A 23,713-nucleotide genomic window follows, 5' to 3' on the forward strand; every position below is an offset into this window, starting at 1 on the left:
AAGTATGGTTTGTTTAGTGCCGCAGAAAGACAGACGGTGTATCCTGACAAGTCTAGACCTGGTTGCATATGTCTGATCAGCCACAGAAGTGCAGACATAAAAGGAGGGAGAAAATATCTATATTAGAGAAAAGAGCTGAATGCTTCATTTTTGTCAGACTAACATTTAGTTGAATAGTTAGTTATACTAGTATTATCTGACCTGATGAGATCATTTAACTTGCAAAAAGTATTCACAATCAAATTAGTCCCTATTTTGCTGAGGTCTGGTGCGGTCTCAGCCTCCATACAAAGATCACAGTGGGTGAGCAGCATAAATACTTGTACTGGGACCTCAGCATTTCACAGGAACAGGCTCAGGCAGTCTAAGTGTGTGTGTGTCTTCCCATCTCTTCATCAGGAAAAACTGCAGCCCTTTTGATGCTTTGGTGTCTAAGTCCCGTAGGGCAATGGGCAGCTTATGTAGTTCACACAAACACACACACAAAGCAGAATTTCCACATATACACACACCCACACACACTCACGCAAGAAGGAACCTGTTATCAAAAACTCGTCCCACTGGCTGGCTGCCAAATGAAACGTGCTGAGGCGAACACTAATCCACTTTAAATTACAACGGTACTGAAAGCCTGTGACCACAGCCAAATATTGATATGGGGTCATTAGTCAATTATGGCAGGGACTCTTGCTGAGTGATCAGAGGGGAGGAGTTGGGGCAGAGGTGGCCGAGCAGGAGGTGTCAGAAGTGGTCCGAGAGGAGCAGGTCACTGTGGGGGAGATTAAGGTATTAACAGGCTGCAGGGTTAGTCCCAGATAGAGTTGTAGCAGTAATGCAAGCAGTCATGTGACCACATTCTCCCACCTTTTTTTCTCCTTTTTCTCCTCATTCTCTGCCTTAAAATCCAACCACCTTCTCTTTTTCTCCCTCTCTCTTGTCGGAAGTGTGTGTGTATGCATGTGTGAATGAGACGTTTGAATGTACTGTATTTCAGTGCATCACCACCCCCCCTAGTGGCACATCAGGTTTTAGTCTTTTATTACTGTGCTCCTTCCAAAATGTATTATTACTCATTAAAATAAAATATGTCTTGGAAAATTAAATTCTGCTTTTCTTCAGAACGCCTCTACTCCAATTATAGCCAATTACAATTATCTATTATTAAATTCTGTCTGATTGAAACATTTTTTTTTTTTTTACCTGGTTTTATTTGTTGAATTGATATGTATGGCCCTCAGTTTTCTCCTTCAATTGTAATTAGCGTGAAGATGGATAGAAAATCTAGAGGAATCTAATCATTCAATTAGGACCATAGTGTTTCAGGCTAAGTGAAACTACATCAATGCATTGACACAGATGATACCATTAATTTCCTCTGGGTTAGTAATTTGATAAGGCATCAAATTGGAGAGATTGCATTGCAAAGGGCATCATCACAGCCAAGCCAATTTAGACACCGTGTGGGGCAAATGCTGCAGACAGAAGATTAAAGAGTGAATACTAAAACAATGAGTTGTGTTTATTTAAATCATGCATTCTGAAATGAAGTCTTAAAGCATTACATTTTTACAGAGGTTTCAATGTAAATCGCGTATGGTGACATGCTGTTGCTGTCAGAGGCCCAAACAAGTTTGCATGTGTTCAATTTGTCCTTGACAGACACTGTAAACGTAATTTCAAGAGCTTTCATTGTCCAATACCTTTTCACAACATGCTTACACATAAACAATGAAATGATTGCAGCTCTGAACACTGCAAATAAGAAGAAGACGACAGAAAAAAGCCCAGTAACAGACCACCAGTAAAGTGGAGACCACCTATAAATGCTTTCCATCGGTGGGTTCACAGAAGCACTTCAGCTGTAATACTTTAATTGCTCAGGGACTCAAAGTCTAATAAGGTTTCTAAATCGAGCTGCTTTATTTGTTTTCCTTTGACTCGCGGCTAGAGCAAAAATGCAGCCACTCTAATTGCAGTGCCGTCATTAAGAGCTGCGGGTATTAAAAGTTTCTTCCTCCAAAAAACGAGCATGTTGCAATGTTGTTTTTTATTCTTCTCCAGAACTAAATTATGAGGCCCTTTCCGTCAAGGCCACGTTCACACAGGAAGTAATTGAGTTTAATAGGAGAAATAAATAAAAAAATACTCTTAGCCTGAACAAATGTTGAAATATAGAGGGATAGAGTTCATTTACTGTTTTTACTAGTGGTGTGTGATGTTGTTTCATGACAATTATCTGGTCGCTATTAAACCAACCTCAGCTCCTAAGAGAGGTTGAGTGTTTGCTTGTGACAAAGAGGGAGTCTTTAATTCTGTCATTTATTTATTCATTGTTAAGTGGTGGATTTTGTTAAATTGTGATCTAGAAGCAATCAAATTCCCTCATTTAAAAACAAGACACATTTCTCCAAGGCTAAAGAAAGGCTTCTTTAAAAAGACAACATTATCTCTAACCTAATGTCTGTCTCTGGTGATACAGAAATTAGAGACACCTGCATACATTTGTGCAATTCTCACACAATCTTTGGGACAGATATGCAAAAATATGTATTCTCAGATCTGTATTTGTATTCATATTTTAATCAAACTCATCTCCTTCCTCTTTGTGCTGCCTACTTTTAATTGAGTTTGTATTACTGTGCTGTAATTATCAAGTGAGAAGGGAACGAAGTGTCTGTCAGCTCGACGTGTCACAGGTACACTCTCACATTGGCATGGGAAGGGTGGGGGGCGGGGGGTCTTGTGCGGGTCCCGTGATGAGACACACAATGGCAATCACAACTCAATTAACACTTTCTATATATACAACTGTGCGTGCACTGAGACACAGGCACACATGCACATACAGTACACACACACACAAGCATACACACACACAAGCGTACACACAAACAGCAGGGAGAGAAGAGAAAAGGCTGTTTTTCAACCCTTTCTATTGATCCTGTGACTTTGACAGCTACACCTGTTGTAGGACCTGTGACAGAAGTGGAACACTTTTTAGGACTTGAGTTGGTTGATGCCAATTAACGGTTTTGTCACCCCCAATTACTGGCATACACTAAAGCTTAGGTGGAGGGAAGAAGGACAAAAGTTTAATATGAGGGAAAGAGAAGAAAACAAATCTTCTTGTGCATTCAGCTCTCTTCACACCAAGGTCAAAAATAATGTTTTAAATAAAAAGGTGTGATTAAATAATATAATTGGGAGTAAATATAGTATCATATGTGATTAACAATGAATACAATAATGTAGAACTCCATACATTTTCTGAACACAATTTTTTTTTAAATGCTTGACTCACACATTTTGTGCATTATTGTACATGTATAACCTGTATTTATCTGCTCTGTCCGCCTTAATTACATTTCCTACATGGCTTGACAGTCTGCCAACCTTCCTGTATGATACAACTGATCTACTTTTACTGGGGCCAGTCAGAAAAATCAACCGGAGAAGTTATTTCTGCGACTTTGTCCTTCCACTCCCCACATGCCTTTTATCTTTTTCTCTCTCTTTTTTCCCCTGTTCCCTTTCCCTACCTCTGTCTCTCTCTCTCTCTCTGTCTAAACTTGCTTTCCTTGATGAGTCCTAGCAGGGAATCAGAGGCTCGGAAAAAAGGTAGGGGCCTGACAGAGATTGATGTCTGAGCGCTCCCCCTGATTCGCTGATTAAACCCATCAATCAATATGCAGAGGAGGTGTCCAATGCAAATGGATCCAATCAGGCGGAACGGAGTGGTATTGTCTGTGTGTTGTGGCGAGTGGTAAAGTTAGAGGTGGAGGACAGGCACATCAACCAGCTTTGTCTCTCTAGCACACAGACTAAAAAAAGGATATGGGCTCAAAGGAGAATCAGGACGACAATTTGCGATTGTAAAGATTGCGACTGGATGATTGTTGTTAATTGTCTTCCAGTGGAGAAACAATGACACTGTGATCATGGCAGACGTTCATTCAAAAGAATTACATTGTGAGACACATGATCGCTGACTTTCTCCTGTTCTCTGATCACACAAACACACGTGTACTCCCTCTCCTCTTGTGTAAACAGGAGAAAAATGGGCTCATTCAACTACGGCTGCTAATTTCACATCACACACAAACACACACCAACTCAGTATCTGTCTCTCAGACGCACACAAGCGTGCACAAGCTTGCATGCATAGATCATCTGGGCGGCATTCTCCTTGTGCCGTCCCCATCAGCTCACACACACTATCATATTTTCCATGTCTCCATCTTCATCCAATCTTACTGTAATGGTACAGCGGGGACTGCGGCTGGATCTCCCCTCTGGGCCCGGCTGCTCCCTGAAGTATCTGCCTTGCTCTCACTTCAACCCTCATTTGAATACAAGTAGCATCCTTGGTCATTACAGGAGGAGAGTGTGTCCTGCTCGCTTGTCATTGAGATTGGTGTGTGTGTGTGTGTGTGTGTGTGTGTGTATGTGTGTGTGTGTGTGTGTATGTGAAAGAGAGAGAGGGGAAGAGTCTAGATGGTTGTGAAAGTGACACAGCCAGGATGGATACCATTGTACCCAGGGGTCACGTTGGCCTCAGAGAGCTGCTGCACATGCAGTCATTTCGACTTGTCGAAAACATAGCTGCTGTCGCAATCACCCTAACCAGCTTTTATTTCTGTCCAGTTCAAGTTCATTATTCATGATTGTTCCATCAGTGTTCTATCTCCATCATTCCGCAGGCTCACCCTCCTCATTCAAACCCCACAGAAGGCGAAGGCTGGTCATTTGTTTCAGTAAATGACACAGATGCCTCTCACTCTGCTTATAGACTTATTCCTCCCCCTTTTTTTGGAGAAGGGGTGGGGGTGAGGCGGTGGCGCATGTGAGGGAATGATACCATGACACCTTCTTCCCTCCCTTTTCCTCCTCCTTCATCTCCTCCCTCTTTCTTTCTCTTTCTCTCTTTCCCGTCCACCACTCTATCCATCCCTCCCTCCTCCCCTTCTCGAGCTCCACCAGAAGACAACGAGCCCCCAAAATGGCTGCCTTGGTGCCAAGGGGACCACAGGCTGCTCTCCCATCTCCCATAATCACCGGGGCGATGCTCGGATGCCTCCCCCATTTGCATAATGCCATCCTGACACTTTCACTTCCGCCATCCATCACCGGCGGCGTGAGTCCCGCGGCCTGCTCCGTCGCTCCGTCTCCCCCTGATTGCGTCCTGTGTTTATCTGCCCAAGCACAAAAGATTGATTCCCCGCTGTCTCTCGGCCTTATGTTCAGCAGATAGGGATTTTCGCCGAATGATGAAGCACCCAGTCAGCTAATGATAAACAGAAAACACATATTCAAAAGGACGGTCTCCCCCCTCTCTCCGGCTTTAGTGTGGCTGCCGCTCGCCTCGCCTTCTCCTCTGCCATGTGTGGGGAAGGGAGGGATGTCAGGTTAAGGAAGTGAACACACTCTGCAGGGAGTTCAATTTGAAACGCAATTGTTTTCCTGTCAGTCCTTTTACATTTTTTCTGTTGATTTGCTCCAGGGGTAAGGGAAAATGAAGGACTGGGAGGAAAGGGAGATAGCAATTAAAATAAAACTGTCGTCTTGATGGCTGCTCTTGTTCTTCTACACACCATAGTGCAGGCGCATCTGACAGACCATGCTTTAAGAACATATCCTGGCTGAAAGATAAAAGCATACATGAGTGCAGCCCAGTAGCTTTTAAGAGGATGGAATTGGTACAAGAGGGTTCCTATTGCTACTAAAAAAAAGGAACAAACGAAACCCAATAAGTGTATAATTCATTTAATAACTAAGCATCTAACATGATGTTAAATTTAACCCTCTGAAAGACACTGCTTCACTCGTAACATCTAATAAATGCATGTTGTAACAGAAGCATATTACATTATTGTATCCATTAAATCAACAAATAAAATGTTTTGACATCATGCATCACTTTAATAAGTGGGCTGGAGTCACATTTCTTTAAATGTTCCTGTGCACAGTTTACAATGTGATAAGTATTCCTTACTATGCAGGCAATGCTGTTGTACTGTATGCAGCTGCAGAATGCCAATGCAAAGCATTTCAGCAAGTGCACTAAGTCTGCAAAGTTTCACTCCACGATAACAAAATACTATTAGCTGCTGTCACGTACAGGAGAAGAGAGATTATTTTATTTATTGAAATGAGATTGAAATGATAAATCTCTCTCCCCATGATAAAACACTGGGACTCATAAGCCTAGTGTGGGGGATAGGGATTAGAAAAAGATGGAGGCGAGAGAGAGAGCGAGAGAGAGAGAGAGAGAGAGAGAGAGAGAGAGAGAGAGAGAGAGAGAGAGAGAGAGAGAGAGAGAGAGAGAGAGAGAGAGAGAGAGAGAGAGGGACACAGAAGGAGAGAGAGAGGGAGGAGTGAGAGGGGAAGAAATTCATAATGCATAATAAAACAAAAGGTGTCGTGGGAAACATCACTGATATTAAAATCAGAGGCAGACAGATCTATATGAAAAATGCAGATTTGAAAATGTAAATAACCATGGCCCTAGGGGGGAGGGGGAGTGATTCAAAGATAGGATGACAACATGAAGAGAAAGGCATTTATATGGGGGCTTTGATGTTTCTCACATCCAAATTTATGCTACTGACGACCAAAATAATGCCACTGAAGGGGATTTTACACAGTGCACTGCTGGCCTTGTTTCATACCATGATGATATAAAACACATTATGCTTCACATTATCTCAGTGTGAGAATGCCTGGTAATGAGATGATTCACATTCAAGAGGGATACTTAAGATTGTATTTCAACATTTCCAAACAACAACACGTTATCATCACATTAAAGCCCTGTTCCGAAACAAAGGCGTTTGATCCGTGCTCAAATATGTGTTACCTCAATGGGAAATCCACAAAGAGTGCCTAGCCTTAGCCTTTGAGGATGACCCTCTCACTTTAATCAAAATGCATCCCAGATTGCTTTGATTTTCTGCTGGAGTCGAGCTGTCAATCAAAATCAGGAAGAGAATGGACCCCGGTGTTTAGATGAAATATCTCTTTAATAAAGCTGACTGTCTTCGTCACTCAAAGGGCAAGAGAAGATCCTTCTGAAATGTGCTCCTGTTTTCAGAGGGGTCTGTCCGCAGGCCTAGTCTGTGGGGACGCTTCCCGTGCAGACTCCGCGCTCAGGGCAGCGCCACTGTCAGTACAGGAAAAAACACTTTGGTTGTTTTTGAAACCATAGAAGAAGATGTGAGACAGGCCCATAGTTGTTTTTCAAGAGCTGTACATAATGGTGACAATGTGACTGTGACTTGTTTGATTCAAATTAGTTTGGTTTGTTTGAGTAGCTATATCAAAGTAGTGTTAAAAATGTAGTTTGATATATTAGTTTACCTTTGTCTATTCCCAACACGTTTTCATCCCAGGTCATCAAATACCAATGCTTTATTATGCCACTCTGGTGTCTCATGCAGATGCACAGGGCGCCCTTTGGCTTCTGTAGAGTGAGGCAGTGGCCTTTCAACTAAATTGACTGTAGACCCATGTGCAGCAATATTACAACCTCAGAGAAACTGTTCCATTCTGGTTAGTTTTAGACACAAAAAACACTTAGTTAAGTTTAGGTAAAGATCTTGGTAACAGTTAACACCATGACAAATAACTCCCAACTCGCGGTTGGAAATGTGACACTTGCAGTACAAAGCAGGAGGCGAACAGCAAAGCAGGAGGCGAACAGTGGTCTCCTGCAGCAAAGACCACTTTTTGCCATTAAACTATCTAGCCATCCATTGACCCCACCACTTAGAAGGAAAATGTCATCAGTCTCATGGTGTCTAATAATGGCGTTGATGGGTTTACATCAGAGTTAGTTGAAAGCCTCTCAGAAAGGGTGTTTTATGCATTGGTATTAGATGCAGAAGGGCGTGACGGAGCATCAGTATTTGACGCTGTGGGAATGAAAACGGCATTCCTCCAGAGTTGCTGTAGTGCATCAACGTTAGCAGAGTTAGCTCTAGGCTAAGTGCAGATAAAACATGACATGCCATGACATGTCGTGACTCAGTGTTAACTCTACTCTCGCGCACCTTGTATCTTACAGGTAATATTTACAGAAAATGTGAAAACGTATAGGAAACTTTTTTATTCAGTAATACTATCGACAAGAACTTGAAAATACAATGTTTCGAGTTACATACAGAGATGCCTTTATTTAAAAGTTTCGAGGAAGTAACCCGCCCCGTGCCACCTAATTGTTCCCCCCTGAAGCATATTGGCGAGTAAAAAGTTCAGTTTGAACAACACCCATTCTGGTTTTAACTTGTGTAGCTTCCTCTACACAACAATGACCGACAAATTTGCATTATCCCAATCATCCAACCCAAATGGTATGGATGTTTTGCTCTGCACTAGTAGTGCTGTTATTTTTATCAGTGTGTGTAAATCTCCATTACTTCTAGTCAAATATGAGGTTGCTAGCATTGGCTCATGTCAACTGTACATACATAGATCAAACTTTTCCATGTATGCTAGTTTCATATGATGCTTGCTTGGAAGATTTCTTATATATTCATAGATATAGGCTAGAGTCTTTAAAGGTTGTAAATACAACCAAAAACAGTGTGATCAAATAAGCTATCGATGGTCAGCTTTTCATGTTATATTAACTGCAAAGAGAAACTCAGACATTGTGAATAAAAAGGAGAACAATGATTGTGTCTGAGAGCTGAAAAGAGGCTTCAACCCGTGAGCAGTGTTTGTTGAATCAATGAGCTATAGGCTATATGTGTTTATGAATCAATTAATATCGCTATATTGAGTTAATCACTATGTGCTACACTGAAAAAAGTAAATCAATACATTCAGCACTTAAATAATACTGCTACATTAAAAGTCTATAATTACGTATTGTTATATTGGCAGTTGATCACTTTACATGGTATGATGAAAGATATAAATTGCTACATTTAAAGAATGTATAGGTTACTACATTTCCAGAATTATTTAATATGGATCATTTAGATAATCATGTTAAACAGCAACATGTATTTGCTGTGACAGCTGATATTTCTGTGGTCTGTTGTCCTGACAGTGGAAGTATTATCTTGTGCGTTTTGTTTTATTTTGTTGGCATTTCCCGTCCTGACAGTGGAGCTGTCCTGAGAGCGGAGCCCGCACCAGAAGCATCACTACGGAGGAGACCTGCAGGCAGACTGTCGTGCATGTTTCTGCCGCTGTGCCAAAGTGACAGTGCAGTTACATGAAATATGAAGGTGCTGTGGTGAGAAGAGAGCATCAAATCACTTGAAGCGCTGATGCCTCGATAACAACATTCATTAGCTCTTGAGATTAGAATATATTCTCACAAATGCCAATCCACACCTTACTCCATTTTTAATGCAAGATCTCTTATCAAAATGCTGTCATATGTTCAAAAATATTAAGGGATATTTCACTAGAACTTTAAAAAGTATGCATACTGATTAACCTTTAAATAATTATTATGATTCATTACAAATTGGATCTTCATGGTTTCAGCCATCATTTCTAACAAAGATTATAGCAATGTACTCAATTGAGTACTAAAAGGTTGTTTGCTGAGATGCAAAAAAAAATCCAACAGGGCAAGAAACATGGGCAGTCAGGCAAAGAAAATATACTTTCTAATAGGGAACACTGTCAAGCATTTATAAATTGAAACTTTATAAATCATTAATAAGACCAACTTTTGGGTAGCCATGTGTGAAAAATGTCTTTGACTGATTGGACCATATGAACATTTCCCTGGATCTGGACCAAAATCCATTTAATTAACAATTTATTAGGTATTTATTAATGGATTACAAACATTTGATAACTAATTTATTAATGAAAGTTTGGTCTTGACCTTTCTCGGGTATAGCATCACAACAGTTCCAGATATATACATATACATATACATGATTGGCAGATTATACAATTAGAGGCAGATGATCACAAACATGAAGTGATTGATGAATGGATTATGTTGAGAAAACATGAAACAAATCTATATAACATCACACTAAAAAAACAAAGCTTTTTTTTTTTAGAAAGTGGTACTTTTTGGAAGAGAATATGAAAGCACACAGTAATAATTAATACAAGATTCTCGTTATTATTGCAGTTTTACCTCCAAAATTAGTGGCTTAAAGAATGTGACTAAACTGTTTGTTTGTTGTTCACAAGGAGTCAGATCGCCTGACCGATTGTATTTCTTGCCCCCTCAGACTTCCTTTAAAGTAATGTTGTCATGGTCCTTGATCTCAGCAATTACTTTGGTGTTGTCATAGAAACAATAGTGAAAGCTACAAAAATAAGACCCAAGCTGTAATAAACTGGAATTATCCCTTTAATTGGAATCCAAATAAGAAACACAGGAAGTATTTAAGTGATTAATAGTGGAGCTGTGTGCCAGGTTAGCTAACATGGACGTCTTAGCACTTCCATGTGTAGCTCTGCTGAGGTCAGTCTTCCTGAGCCCTTTAAGAGCACATGAGGCCTTCACTCCCGCCTGCTCCACAGCTGCTTTTAGTCAGGGCCCTCCATCCTCTCCCTCCCCTTCCCCATCCCCTTCCATCCCTTCATCCCTCCTGCCCCTCAGCTTTCTGTTCTCTTGCCAGGACTGTAATCAAGCCTTCAGCTTGTGGCCAGGGCCTACCCCACTCCCAGCCCGAAAAGCCACCAACAGACTAAACTATGAGAGAAATGAAGGACAGAGACAGAAGTAGACGAATAGGGTGTGAGAGATAGTCATTAAAACTGTGCCCTGTATGCTGAGAGAACACTAGCATAATGTTTTAAATACAGGGATTGCTACAGTTTGTTTGGGAAAACATCATTGTCGAAAGTTCTGGCACCGTTAAAGATGCCAATGCCGGAACAGTACACGAGTGAGCACTAATCAAAAACATGTGCACCTCAAATTCCACTCATAGCATCGTCTCATTATGGCCTTTGTCAGGACGTTTGTTGGTAGCGAAGGGGTGAGAGTTATGATTATGAATATTGTGCACACAGTCAACATCTTTTAGAGGAATAAGACTTTCTCACTCCGGCGGGCACTTTTTGGAGCTGTTCTCAGGGGCTGGCTGTACCTGCTATTGTGTGCTTTCTCCCTTTTCCAGTGTCATCTTCCATGGCTGGAGGGGACGGTGTGCCTGCCATGGTCATGTTCAAACAAACCCCCATCGTATTCCTTGCTGCTGCTCCTGAACACGACGCCCTCTCAGATGACACGACTGCAACAGCAGCCCATTATTCTGGACAGCCTTTTGGTTTGCTCAAGGATATGATGTTGTCAGTGCTGCCTTTCAAGGCCGGGTCCATGTACAATCTGTCAAGGCCACTGAAAAACAATGCTGAGGATCGTTACCCAGGCCATAATTTACTTTTTTGCATCTAAACTCTTTGAGCACTACGTGGATAATGTGGTGATGGCGATTCAGTTGATGTGGGCTTTGAATTTTATTGAAAAGAAAGTTTATTTTCCATAAAACAGATTAGAGGAAAAGTATATGCCAGTATGGGCAAAAATATTGAAATAAAGTTTGGTCCCTACTTCAGAAGATCCCTCTTCAATATATTTAGCATCTAAATATTTGTTTGCCTTCTTAAACAGAATTTAAATAAAATAGGTTCACTTTATTTTCTAAAGACATTTGTAAAGGAAAATCCATGGCAGGAAATCCGCCCAAATCCTTGGAAAATCCAATAATATTTGCACAGAGCTTAAAACATGCAAAGTCCCTGCGTACGAATTAAGCTGGAAAGGAAAGCCCTGCTGGTTATGCATTAAAATGGATTGGAAGAAGGGTTTGACTCCTACAGGTAAAAGCCTTGGAGTGATGACTGATTCTGCACTTTGAGGAGACAAAAACCAGAGATGTCCCTTCACTGCTGTCCAATTCCTTACTGTGCTGCAGGATAATCTGTTTGGCAGCACCGCACACTTCACGGTGACCCTCTCCAGCTTTCACACCTACCTCGTGAATAAAAAGATGAGCACAAAGAAATCCCTTTACTGTACACAACACAAGGCCATTGATGTGCCGTACAGATGTAAAGGATAGACTCCATTGTGACCGAAACGAGAAGAGAGACAAACCTGGGCACAATAGCCCATCAGAACATAAAGTTAAAGAGAGGAGAGCGGAGAGAAGGCTTTTTCTTTAGCTGAAAGTTCTTCCAAGACCAGTGCTGATTACAGGCCTGACACAGTATGCCTGTGTGCTGTCAACTCGGGAAAAACAAACATGGAATTTATAGCACATTAAGAATTCAACAGGCAATCTATTCAAGCAATTAATGGCGTATGAAAATAAGCTCTGTTGGCGTTGAAAGCACTCCAACACGAATGTAGGCCACGACTGTTGTGTGCTTTTGTTTTCCGCTGATTCGCCCTTGAGGATCACAGTTCCAGAGCTCACACACTTCACAAAGCTTCCCTGCAAGTTTTTGTGCCCCCCTTTCATATTCTTGTGTTAAAACGTACAGCATATCTACAATTACAGTTCCTACTCTGTTTACCCACAAAGCATAGTCAAGGTGATTCTGATTATACTAAACAATGTTTGACATTGACAAGATATTCAGGACATGCTGCCTTTTGTCATCTCAGAACTGAAAAATTACACTACTTTAAGTAAGCTGTCATCTGACAGTTGAAACAGGCCCGTGGGGGAAATGTAAATACAGCATCCGGCTATTCTTGTAGGAAAGCAAACAATGCAAAGTATTGGACATTCAGTTCCCCTTAATGTCCCTATTAGCTTCAGTACATTTATCTTTCTAATCTAATTACTGGTTTGGCAGAAATGCTCATACTATGGCAGACCGTTTTAACCACAGAAGACACCCAACACACACCCAAAGAGAGACACACAAACAAGCTTTGTGCCTCTGGGCATACAGGTACTGTAGAAGTGACCTTAAACCTCATCATGTCTTCTTTGCAATGTAGGATTGTCACTCACAACACATTCCTGCCATATTTGTTAGCACAGGCATAAGTTCCCCTTTAGAGCTGTTGCCTCTTGGCATCTTCTACAGAACAGGGATTTCAGGAATTAAAATGCAATTGTATACAATTGAACAGTGTCAGAGGCTCACATTTAATTTCAAAGCACGTAAATTGTTATATGGTGAGAATGTAGCTACAATTTTTTTTTTTTTATACTTGCTGGATAAATTGAAACATGTAAGTTGGTAGAAGAGTTGGCAGGAGGTAGAGCGGGTCATCCACCAATCAGAAGGTCGGTAGTTTGATCTCTGACTCCTCCTGTCTGCATGTCGAAGTCTTTGGGCAAAATACTGAACCCCAAGCACCTTGCAGGGTAACTTGCCGCAATGGGTGTATGAATGGGTGAGTGAGCAGAAGAAAAACATTGTGAAGCATTACATAAATGTGGCCATGTACCATTTTTGCCATTTAGAAATACAAATTATTCAACACATTTTGTCCTATGGGTTTTTAAGCCACAGTGGTGCTATGGCAAGTAAACAGTGGAAAGCTATACTGTAAACTGAGTTCTGACACTGTGCCCTGACCCATGAGAGGGATTATGGTGAGGCTTTGACAGCCCAGAAGTTCCACAACAACCACTTAGGACAGGAATCTGGCCTAAGGTCCTGAAGGAATGTGTGCATATGTGTTTTTGGAGGCTTTTTTTATGCCTGAGGTGTTTCTCATGAGGGTCAGAGTAAAAGAAAACAGTCATGAGTGACATGGATTTTGAAGGAGTTGTTATGAGTGCAGCTTCTTAAATAAACCTCACCAGATGATTTCCATAAGAAGGTTAATGTTGTACACACTGTTTTTGTAGGCTGCCTCCTGCTATACATTTGCAGGTCATATGCAAAGTGTGAAGACAGTAAATATGGATTACATTGCGACACATTGTATGGGTGGCCTATTTATGGGTATCTAAGAGGCAACACATTTCACGTTCATAATGCCAGTTCCAGCAATTTACACATGATAATTCCAAGATTCACACATGAATGACACAAAGTGATCGTTTCAGCACTTCACACATGCACAACATTAGTTTCACATGTTGTAACCTCATAAAATGATTCTCAAGGAGAGGCTGGTACAGATTAACACAGTATACATTATAGACCACTGATGCCTCCCTGACATGTGACCAAAATTAATCAGATTTAGATTCAAGTGATCAAACTGTAATTAATCATGTGAAGAGGGAAATGATCCTTGACGCGGCTCCAGCTGCGAGATGCCTCTGTTTGGTCCCGCGTGCCCCTCTTACAGGGGGTCCACCGGGGCTACATTAAGAGGCTTTGTGCCAATGTCACCTAAATTACAGTCACTTAACACAACAGATGTACTGAATGTCGAGCAAATGATGTGCTCGGGTTGGGGCGGCACATTCACATGCATGGAATAAATTTTACCCGATGTATCAAACATGTTTTTGTTGCATCCTCTCCCCCTCTCAGTGAATTTGCATTTTGCTATATGCATAGCATGCACCACTAACCCACACTGTCTTGTATCTCAATCTCCAAACAACTCCATCGATAGCTCTTTTATTTGCCGGCCTTTACAGTATCCAATGCGGCTTCTGCATAGGTAAATTAAGCGTATACAGTATATTTCAGTGCATCAGTTTGAGGAGATTTTCTCTGCTCTTATAGACTCAGCAGTGGATATGCCAGACAAGCTTAGTTCAGAAGATTATTTTTCTCTTTGTGTGTCAGACTCCTCAGCAGAGACACAGGCAGATACAGGTATTCAGATGGGAGCCAACGCCGACCAGGCCATTGTGCTTTCCTGCACGCAGGAACAGAGCGTTCTGGCATTGCAGGTTAAGAGGGGGACAATAACCCAGGGTTGCAAGCACAAATTACATTCATCAAGTTTATCAATAGCAAGTCAGGAATTAAGCCAACGAGCTCACTCTACTCACACATTCTCCCCCTCCTCCATAAGTCTGGCTTTCAGTGCACAAGTTAATTCTGCATACACTGAGAGAGACGATCTGCTCACAATTATGCCTCTTTGGATGGATATTTTGTTAAACCAACACCACTACTGCTGTTACTTGGGCAACAATCCCTAAATATCAGTACAGATGTAATTTCTGTGCATAAAAAGCAAGGCACTGATACTATAGTACAGCCTTTTTTATATGATAGAGAAAGAGAGAAAACATTATAGGCAGTTTAAAAGATGACACCCTTGAACAGCCTGTAATTGTACTTTACTAAGAGAAAGAATAAAGTAAGAGGAGATATGCAGTATTCTGTAAAATCATAAGACATTATGCTCCAGAATGGGTTTGTGGGGCGGGGCGTATATCCACATAAAGCACTGCCGAGAACCTCCAGCAAATTACCCCGCAGGCCTGTGAGGAGGGGGAAATATCACTAATTGCCCTCCATTCTGTCAGGTCAATTGACTCTAATTGGAAAAATAATAAAAAGCATACTACCCCGGGAGCAGCAAGCTCTGAAAACGACAGGGTCCTTTTTGGAAAGAGAGCAAAGGGGGAAGGGGGGCAAAAATTCTTCACTGCAAATATGGCATCTGAAATCTATCTTTGCCAATGCCATTGCTCCCTCAAAAACAATTACAGCGTGCCTTCCTTCTGCCACTAGGCAGCTATAATTACAGGAAAAGGGGCATGGGTTACATACCAAGTGAGTATAATAAAATGACATGTGATTAGGCATTTATGTGCATAATCCGGCTCTTTTTACACCTTAATGTGTTATCTTTGATAGTTCTGAGAGTAACAGTGTCCACAGACGTGTGTGTCTGTGAAATGGGGGGTTGGGGGGGGGGGGGGGGCCTCTGGTCAGCTGCAGTTGAATTGTCTCCCCGGAGAGCTCTGCAATTTAAAGTCAAATGAGCGTAGTGGGGAGGCCAGGCCACCTACAACAGTTAGAATATACAGTAGGAGAACAAGGAGGTATTGAATATGAGCTATGCCCCAGGTGTTGGCAGACAAGAGGGAATAAAGCTAATCTACTATCTACATTACTAAATTATTGGAGATGAATGGCTCTGCTAATATAATCTCCCACCCTGAGGGGATGATCCTAAGATTAAGGGTCTGCCTCAGTATTCATTGCAGTATTCAGCCATTTGAGTCGCTCAAAAGTTATAATTTTATTTAAGCCCAGTGCTTACCACAAACCAAACGAAAGTTCTCCAACTTGCCCATCCTCATTTGACAGAAATATAAACAGAGTCGGTATATAAAGTATGTTTTTCTTCTCTTCCAAAACTAGGTAATTGATAAGTTTGATCACAGTGGTCAATTATGTATCAATCTCAGAACTGTAGGAATTTTCCATGATGCCCTTGGCAGCTTTTCTGTATTTGTCCAAAGGTTTTACGAGAAATCATATTCTAGATGAATGACTTGTATTACTGAGTTGTTCCATGTGTGCTGTGTTTGACTCGATGAAGAAGTCATCAGAACTCAAATTTCTATTTCTTCCTCCTTTCTTGTAGATCAGGATGTAACCTGAACTTAACTGAGGCTGAATTTTTTTGTCAGTAATTGACTTATTGATCACGGCATATCACAACTTCTTGAACTCCGTGAATGAGAAACAATGTTTTCAGATTCATTTGGATTCAGTGCGATCGCAGGTGTTGGAATCCTTGTGATTAATTCACTGGCATGTTAGGCTTCCGGATGACAAAGACATTCTCCTGTGAGACCCACTGGCACATCCCCCGCCAGCGACGTCTTGCCCCTAGAGACAAACTTAGGATAAAACAATGACAGGAGCCCAGAAGCACACAAACCAGTGCCAAACAGCACACCCACCTGATTATGATCAATGAAACCTCACCGTATACTATCTCGGCATACCATGCCAGCCACTGATGAAAGGCCTCATCGTTAGTGACCGTCTATGATCGGCTCATCGCCTGTTTTGAAATGTAAATTGACGGAAAAGGAAAGGGCTCCGTGAAGGAGTGGCATGCAGAGGAGAAAAGGGGACCCCACCCTCTGGGGAGATTAACGCCACCCGAGTCAGACATGTGTCAAGTGGGGCTTGATGAATCCTGGGAAAATGAAAAAAAGGTATGAAAAAAATGAGACAGAGGAAAGAAAGCCGTTTCTCTTCCCTTCTTGCCTCCTTCTGCACATCCCTGCCTCTCAGATCATCATCTCCCGCCCTTATTCTGTCAACGCCCTTCTTGATGGTTACTGTCAGAGGTGCGCATCTCTTTTGTAGTGTGGTGTTTTGCTGCTGCCACAGTGGAGATGCTTCCTTCCTCTGCATATGCACAAGTAGGCAGGGGTGGGGTGTGGGGGTGAGGAAGGGGTGTTGGATGGGGGGTTGGCAAGGCAAGGATGCCTGGTATCTGCTGATCCTGACACACCTTTGGGAATCAGAAACCAAAGGACAGAGGGAACGCTTCTCGAGAAAATAGTAGGAGCAGAATATCGGAGTACAGGGATTTGGGTGGTGGTGTTGGGGGGGGGGGTTGTTGCAAGGGCAAGGCACATGTCTGTGACATTGTGGATGATAACACGGGGATGTCAGCTAACCAGTGTGCCGAAAAACCTGAAAGAAGGAAGAAGAGGAGAAAAATACAGAGAGGACTGGCTGTTTAAAGATCTGTTTTCGGTCAGTGGAGTGAAGGAAAGACAAGACAAGTCATGGAAGAATGATATTGTGTGTGTGTGTGTGTGTGTGTGTGTGTGTGTGTGTGTGTGTGTGTGTGTGTGTGTGTGCCCATGCGTGCGTGCATGCGTGCATGAGTGTGTGTTCAACCACTGGTCATCCACTCCTGTGAAGAGGAATGTGTCTCTTGTCACACAAGGGCGGAGGTGTCACCTTCCCGGTTCACTCCTGTGTCTGCCTGTGCCTGAAAAGACCATTGCATCATTTGAAGTAACGATGAAATAGAATAGCTAAATAATGTCCCAGCAGGAGGCCGCTTGCAGAGATGATACAATGCGCAGGGCCTGCAAACTAATGGCCAGCTGTCTTATAATGAGCCCCGACGATCCAGGCCCACTGATTACCCCCCTCGCCCCATTGCCATCCCCTCTGTGGGACATTACGGGCACTATGGGGGGAAGGTGGAAAAGGAGTGGGAGTGCAGAGGTAGAAGATGAGGGTGGGACTGTCCCTCTCTCTCACAGCCCCCTCCACCACCACCCCCCCACCCAAAGTCCTCTATCACCACTACTGAACACCGAAACCCTCTCAGTTAACGAACCGAGAGCCGTCTAATTAGAGCTCAAAAATTCATGAGGGTCCTCATTAATATTGAATATCTGTTGTGGGCCACGACTTCAAAATAAGCACTTGCATATGCAGATGGAAGGTGAGAGAGAAGGAGGGTGGGAAGGAGGGAAAGAGGGAAGGAGCGCATTGTGCCCTGCCAAAGTAAAAGTAGTCAGGTAAAGGTGGAGGGAAAGAGGTAGAGAGGATCTAAGGGGGTAGGGAGTGAGAAGTACATGAAAAGAAGAGAGGGACGGAGAGGGAGACAGACGTGCAGAGGAAATAGAGGGAGAGCAGAGAAGTGGAGAGGGGAGGAGAAGGAAAGGGATGAGAAAAAGTGAGGGACCCCAGAGAGCTGTACCTGTGGAGAAGAGTTGTAATGTTGGAGGACTCTCCTGGGAGAATATGCATGGTCTTTAATGAGGAGGGTGGAGCGCAATGGCGACGAATAACAACACAAAAAAAAGAAAGAAAAAACATTCTGCTCTTAATCCCTCGCTGAGAGGAAAAACTCTTTCAAGCAGGTACACAGAGGTATCACTTTTCAAGTCCCTCACTCCTTCTGTTTTACCATGGAAAAGGGTACACGGATAAAAGATACAGTCATTTGAAGATTGTCTGCTACCAACAACCATCATTTGCCTTTGAGATAATTCTGGGTATTCCACTTCAGATTTAGAGGCATATGGGTAATGCAGAGGAGGGGGGGATACACTACATTAACTATATGTCAGCCACTCTGGAAGACATCAAGAAAGTCATTTCATAGTGAAGAGAAAAAAGCTGACACGAATAAACAATTTTTCCTCACAATGCCATACTACTAGATGCTTGAGTATTGTCTTTTGTGTTACTGCAACAGCATTTCTATGAGGAACTGAGTGGAGGAGTGTACATGGCTATCCTAAGATCTCAGAGAGGCCACCGGGTCTTTGGACAATAGAGGCCCCATTAACGCTTGTCATTTCAAATAATTCATCTTAGTGTAAATCTCACTGCTTTTACCAGACTACATGCAAATCCTGGTCAGTCTTCTCCAGTCTGGAGGGTTGTGGTGATGCACATGAAGCTGTTATTGACTACCAATGCATGTCAAAAATCTATTTAAGTTTCACTTAAGCTGCTATTATCAGAGGGGAAACACTCAATAGCGGCTGCTTCCTCAGACTGTGCACTAACATAGTTACACTAAAGAATACATATGCATCTTGGAGAGGAAGATGCATGTACAGCTTGTCAACATCTGCCTCAAATACACCTCAAAGTTAACATATTTTAATTTGTCTCTAATGCTTGTCCTGTACAGTGTGTGTGTGTCATTTTCATTTTTTTTCTTATTGGATAGCTATTCTATCTGCCCAACAGGAATGAAGTGAAAATGGGTTAATAGGTGATAGTGAATTTGTGGTCTGCTGGCTAAAAGATATTGTTTGACCTACTTAAATGTGTGTTTATATAACAAACCAAATTTCCAACTTTTTCTTACTTTGCATGGATCACAGAAATTTGACCACCAAAGGTGAATTGTCTGTGTTAGACAATTCAGACTCTGGCTGATCCTAAAACTTACAAACTTTTACTTTTTGCTCTAACTCAAACTTTTTAGGTGGCTGGGATCGGTCTTTGCCTCAAATTCATGGGGCCTACGATGAATTCAGGCATGTGAGCATCAATGTGAGCTTTTGCTTTGAATTTTCACACAATTTTGCACTGCAATTTGCTTCACATTCAAAAACTCAAAATTATATGAATAGTTCAACATTTTGTTAAATACACAAAGTCAAGTTTTTCCAGAGAGTTAAAAGAAGCAGCTTGTGAGATAAACTTTGACCTCGGTGTACCCCTCTAAATACATACAGTACATGCAAGTATATTACACATGCGCAGATACTTGAATGCATGCTCGCACGCATAAATATGCGTGAGGGCAAGTCTGATAGTGTCAGCTCAGGCAGCTGTTTGCACATGTGTGCTCAGTGCTTTGCTTGAGTCCATGTGTGTATGTGTTTGTGTTTGTGAGTGAGGTGACTGTGGTTGGGGCCAACCTGAGCGCTCCTCCTTAATGTGTCTGGGAGGTCCAGAGGAGTCGAGGGCTTTGGAGGGAGTGGATGTGTCTGCGCTGAGAGATTTATAGGCTTCAGCCAGGATCACTCTCTTTCTCTGGTGCCAAGTTAAGCAGTAGCATAATTAAAACCTCAGAGGAATCCTTTTGAAGTCAACAATGGGCTCTTAGGCGAACCTTAATGCAAACACACATACTGTACGCACGACAAACACACACACAATCTAAGTCATGCACACACTTGCACTTTGTTTTTGCTCTCACACTTGCAGAAATACACATGCGACCACACACATATACTGTGTGTCCATGTATCTTCACACACTCTGGAAAGATGCAGGGTAGATTAGATTAGAGCTCTATTTGTTGTCGAGGAGGAAATTCATTTCCACAGCCAGCCAGTTGCAGGTACATTCATACAAGACAGTTATTACTCCAGCACATGATTTGACACAGACCAACACACCATCACAGAGGGGATGCACTCATTGCAAGAAGACATTTCAAATAGCTGCAGAAGAAGAAAAAACAGTCCTGGGTGCTATTAAAGGTGGTGACAGCATATGGGCAAAATTATGCATCAATAGCAAATGTGCGACTTATCCTCTATCTGTGCACATAGACAGAAATGACATTTCCCTAAATGCTCTCCCTCAGTGTATACTAACTTCATCTTTGTCTATGCACGCACACACACACACACACACACACACACACACACACACACACACACACACACACACACACACACACACACACACACACACACACACACACACACACACACACATACACATTCATACACGCGCACAGACACACACACACACACACACACACTGTACAGGACAATTACTCACATTAAACACCAACAGATGCCATCTTGATTAAATTTGACCGCACAAACACAAATGGAGGTGAGCGGGTCTGCGTCGAGGGTTCCCAGAGCATATGCCGTGCAGGTCGTCAGGAGCCCAGAAAAGAGGGAAGGATCTGAGACCGCCTGCTGTTGTTGCGTTGCTGACAACACACCATGGAAAATACCCTCAGAGCCCTTGTGATGGTGTGGCCGTGACCCACCATACGGCCCTGCTCTGAGACTTGGCCCAAAACACTGAGAGATGTAAACACAGGAGGAGCAACTACAGTAGATGTTAGCAATTTGCAGCGTGTGTAGGTCCTGACCTTGCTAAGTGAACAATAGTATTGCTGTGAAGACATGATGCAGGTGTAAATTGGGCAATCCCGGCTTTTTCTATAATGAGCTATTTCTGCATAGAGTTTTTTTTCACAGCTCTTGACTTCACATCAAAGTGAGAAATAGTAGAAGCTTCTGTATCCCAAGGTTGCAAAGTCAAGTTAGATTCATGCCCTGGACCCATACTGGCATAGATCAAAAGTATTGGGCCTTGTAATATGATCACAGTGGGAGTTCACAATGTGAGCTAACTCGCTCTTTAGAGGGGGAGGGTGCGGGGTGATGAAAATAAATGTGTGATCCTTATCTGCCATTGCCCATAACCCATGCAGGCATGGTGGTGGTATGCATCGATAAACTCATAAACAAACTGTAATTACTAGCCCATTAGAGTCAGGCCCTCACAAACACAGGCTCATAATCCGCACACAGGAGGGATGGAGGCTTGTCGCGCATTTTCATAGAACCCACTGAGCTCAAAAAGTAGAGCAAAATACTTAATGATTTGTGACTGGGGGACCAACATCCATTTGGATATAAGAAGCTTACACACTCTCAAAAGAGATGTAGCAATGTTGACGCTCACGCTCGTCATTGTACACACACAGCTACATTTATAGAGGAGGTGATCAGAAAATGGACAGCAAATTGATGTTTTATTTGAGGTGAACAAACATGTCTTCCTCTGCTGGGAGTAATCAGGGAAATAATCACTTTAGCCATGGCAACAAATGTACTTCAGTTAGTTTTAAGATGATAGTCTCTTTGTTTGAACTGGACCCTGTGGAGTATGGTTTGCTCTCCCTCTACGTCTAGACAGAAAGTCTCTTGACAGTCCTGTCCATACTCGCTCTGAGACAAACCCAAGTCCAGAGGGATTGAATGCAGGAACCTCGAGTTCATTCATTATACAAGACAAGTATCTCTCCAGCTCTAGATGTCACTCTACAATCCTAACCAGGCCTGCCGTGTTTTGAATGATACCATGGCTTTCCTGTGACATTTTGGACATTAATATTGCAGGGATTCCTTATATCCCCTCTCCATACCCTTATGTATTCTTATGGACTCCTTCAAAGGCTCCGGTCAGGTCCTCTAACCTGGGATATATGGGTCTCTATGTCCATCCTTTGCCTCCTAGTTGGACAGGAGGGATATGCTATGATCCACTGAGTGTGTACATGTCTGTATGTGTATACACTGTATGTGTATACGGCTCTTCTACCTAAATCTATCTCATTCCTAACCTTCAGTGGATGCAGTATGACTGAGTGATCAAGCAAATCAATCCCGCATCTACCTCAGTTCCTCTCTATGGTGACATTTCACCAAACCCCAGGCATCCAGGCCGCCCTGATCCTCCTCAGCCCATGTTTATTCAAGAGACAGGTGCGCCAGGTCAACAAAAAAGGAGGAATTTTATCCAGGGTGCTTGGGCAATATTGTTATCAGTAAGGGTAGAGACAATTAGCATACATAGCAAAAAATGCAGAAAGCTTTATTTAGAAATACAACTACCTCTGTTGGTTTATTATAATACATGGAAAATTTGCAGATCTGCAATTTTGAATTTTTTTTCTTTTGTCTTAAAAAAGACACCTTTTCTATTTTAGTGTTCCACAAAGACACACTAAAAATGATTATTCATGATCATTTTGTAAAATGCTTTATTACACATTCACACTTTATAAAAAATATAGATATGATAAGTATCCTCTCACTGGATCATCCCTCCAGCATTTTTTATTATTATTACAAATTATAACTTTATTTTGATTATGGCCAAACAGATTATATATAAGAAACTGTGAATAATTATGTCAAACTTTCTCTGGTTTCATCCCTTAGAGGATTTGCTGCTTTATGTGATTTTAGAACATTTTATTGTAAACATCTTTGAGTTATATTATAACTGCTGAGTAGCAGAAAACAAACAATCTGGACTATGGGATCTGGTGAAACAGTGATGGGAAACTTTCTGCTGCTATAACTACTTTCTGGCACTTTATTGGCTAAATAATTAATTAATTAATTAATTAATTAATTAATTAATTAGAATAAAACAAATTGTCATTAGTTGTAGAATATATTTTACTCTAGTCATATTTATAATATTAAATAGGAAAACTTTTCAGTACAGTCGCAGTTGTTTGTCAATTTGACATGAAAATAATCCCCTTTTCCTGCAAAGGAAACCTTAAGAAGAAGACAAGGCAAGTTTATTTGTATAGTACTTCAACAACAAGGCAATTCAAAGT

This window comes from Scomber scombrus, chromosome 17 (genome assembly GCF_963691925.1).
Source record: "Scomber scombrus chromosome 17, fScoSco1.1, whole genome shotgun sequence".
Lineage (NCBI taxonomy): Eukaryota > Metazoa > Chordata > Actinopteri > Scombriformes > Scombridae > Scomber > Scomber scombrus.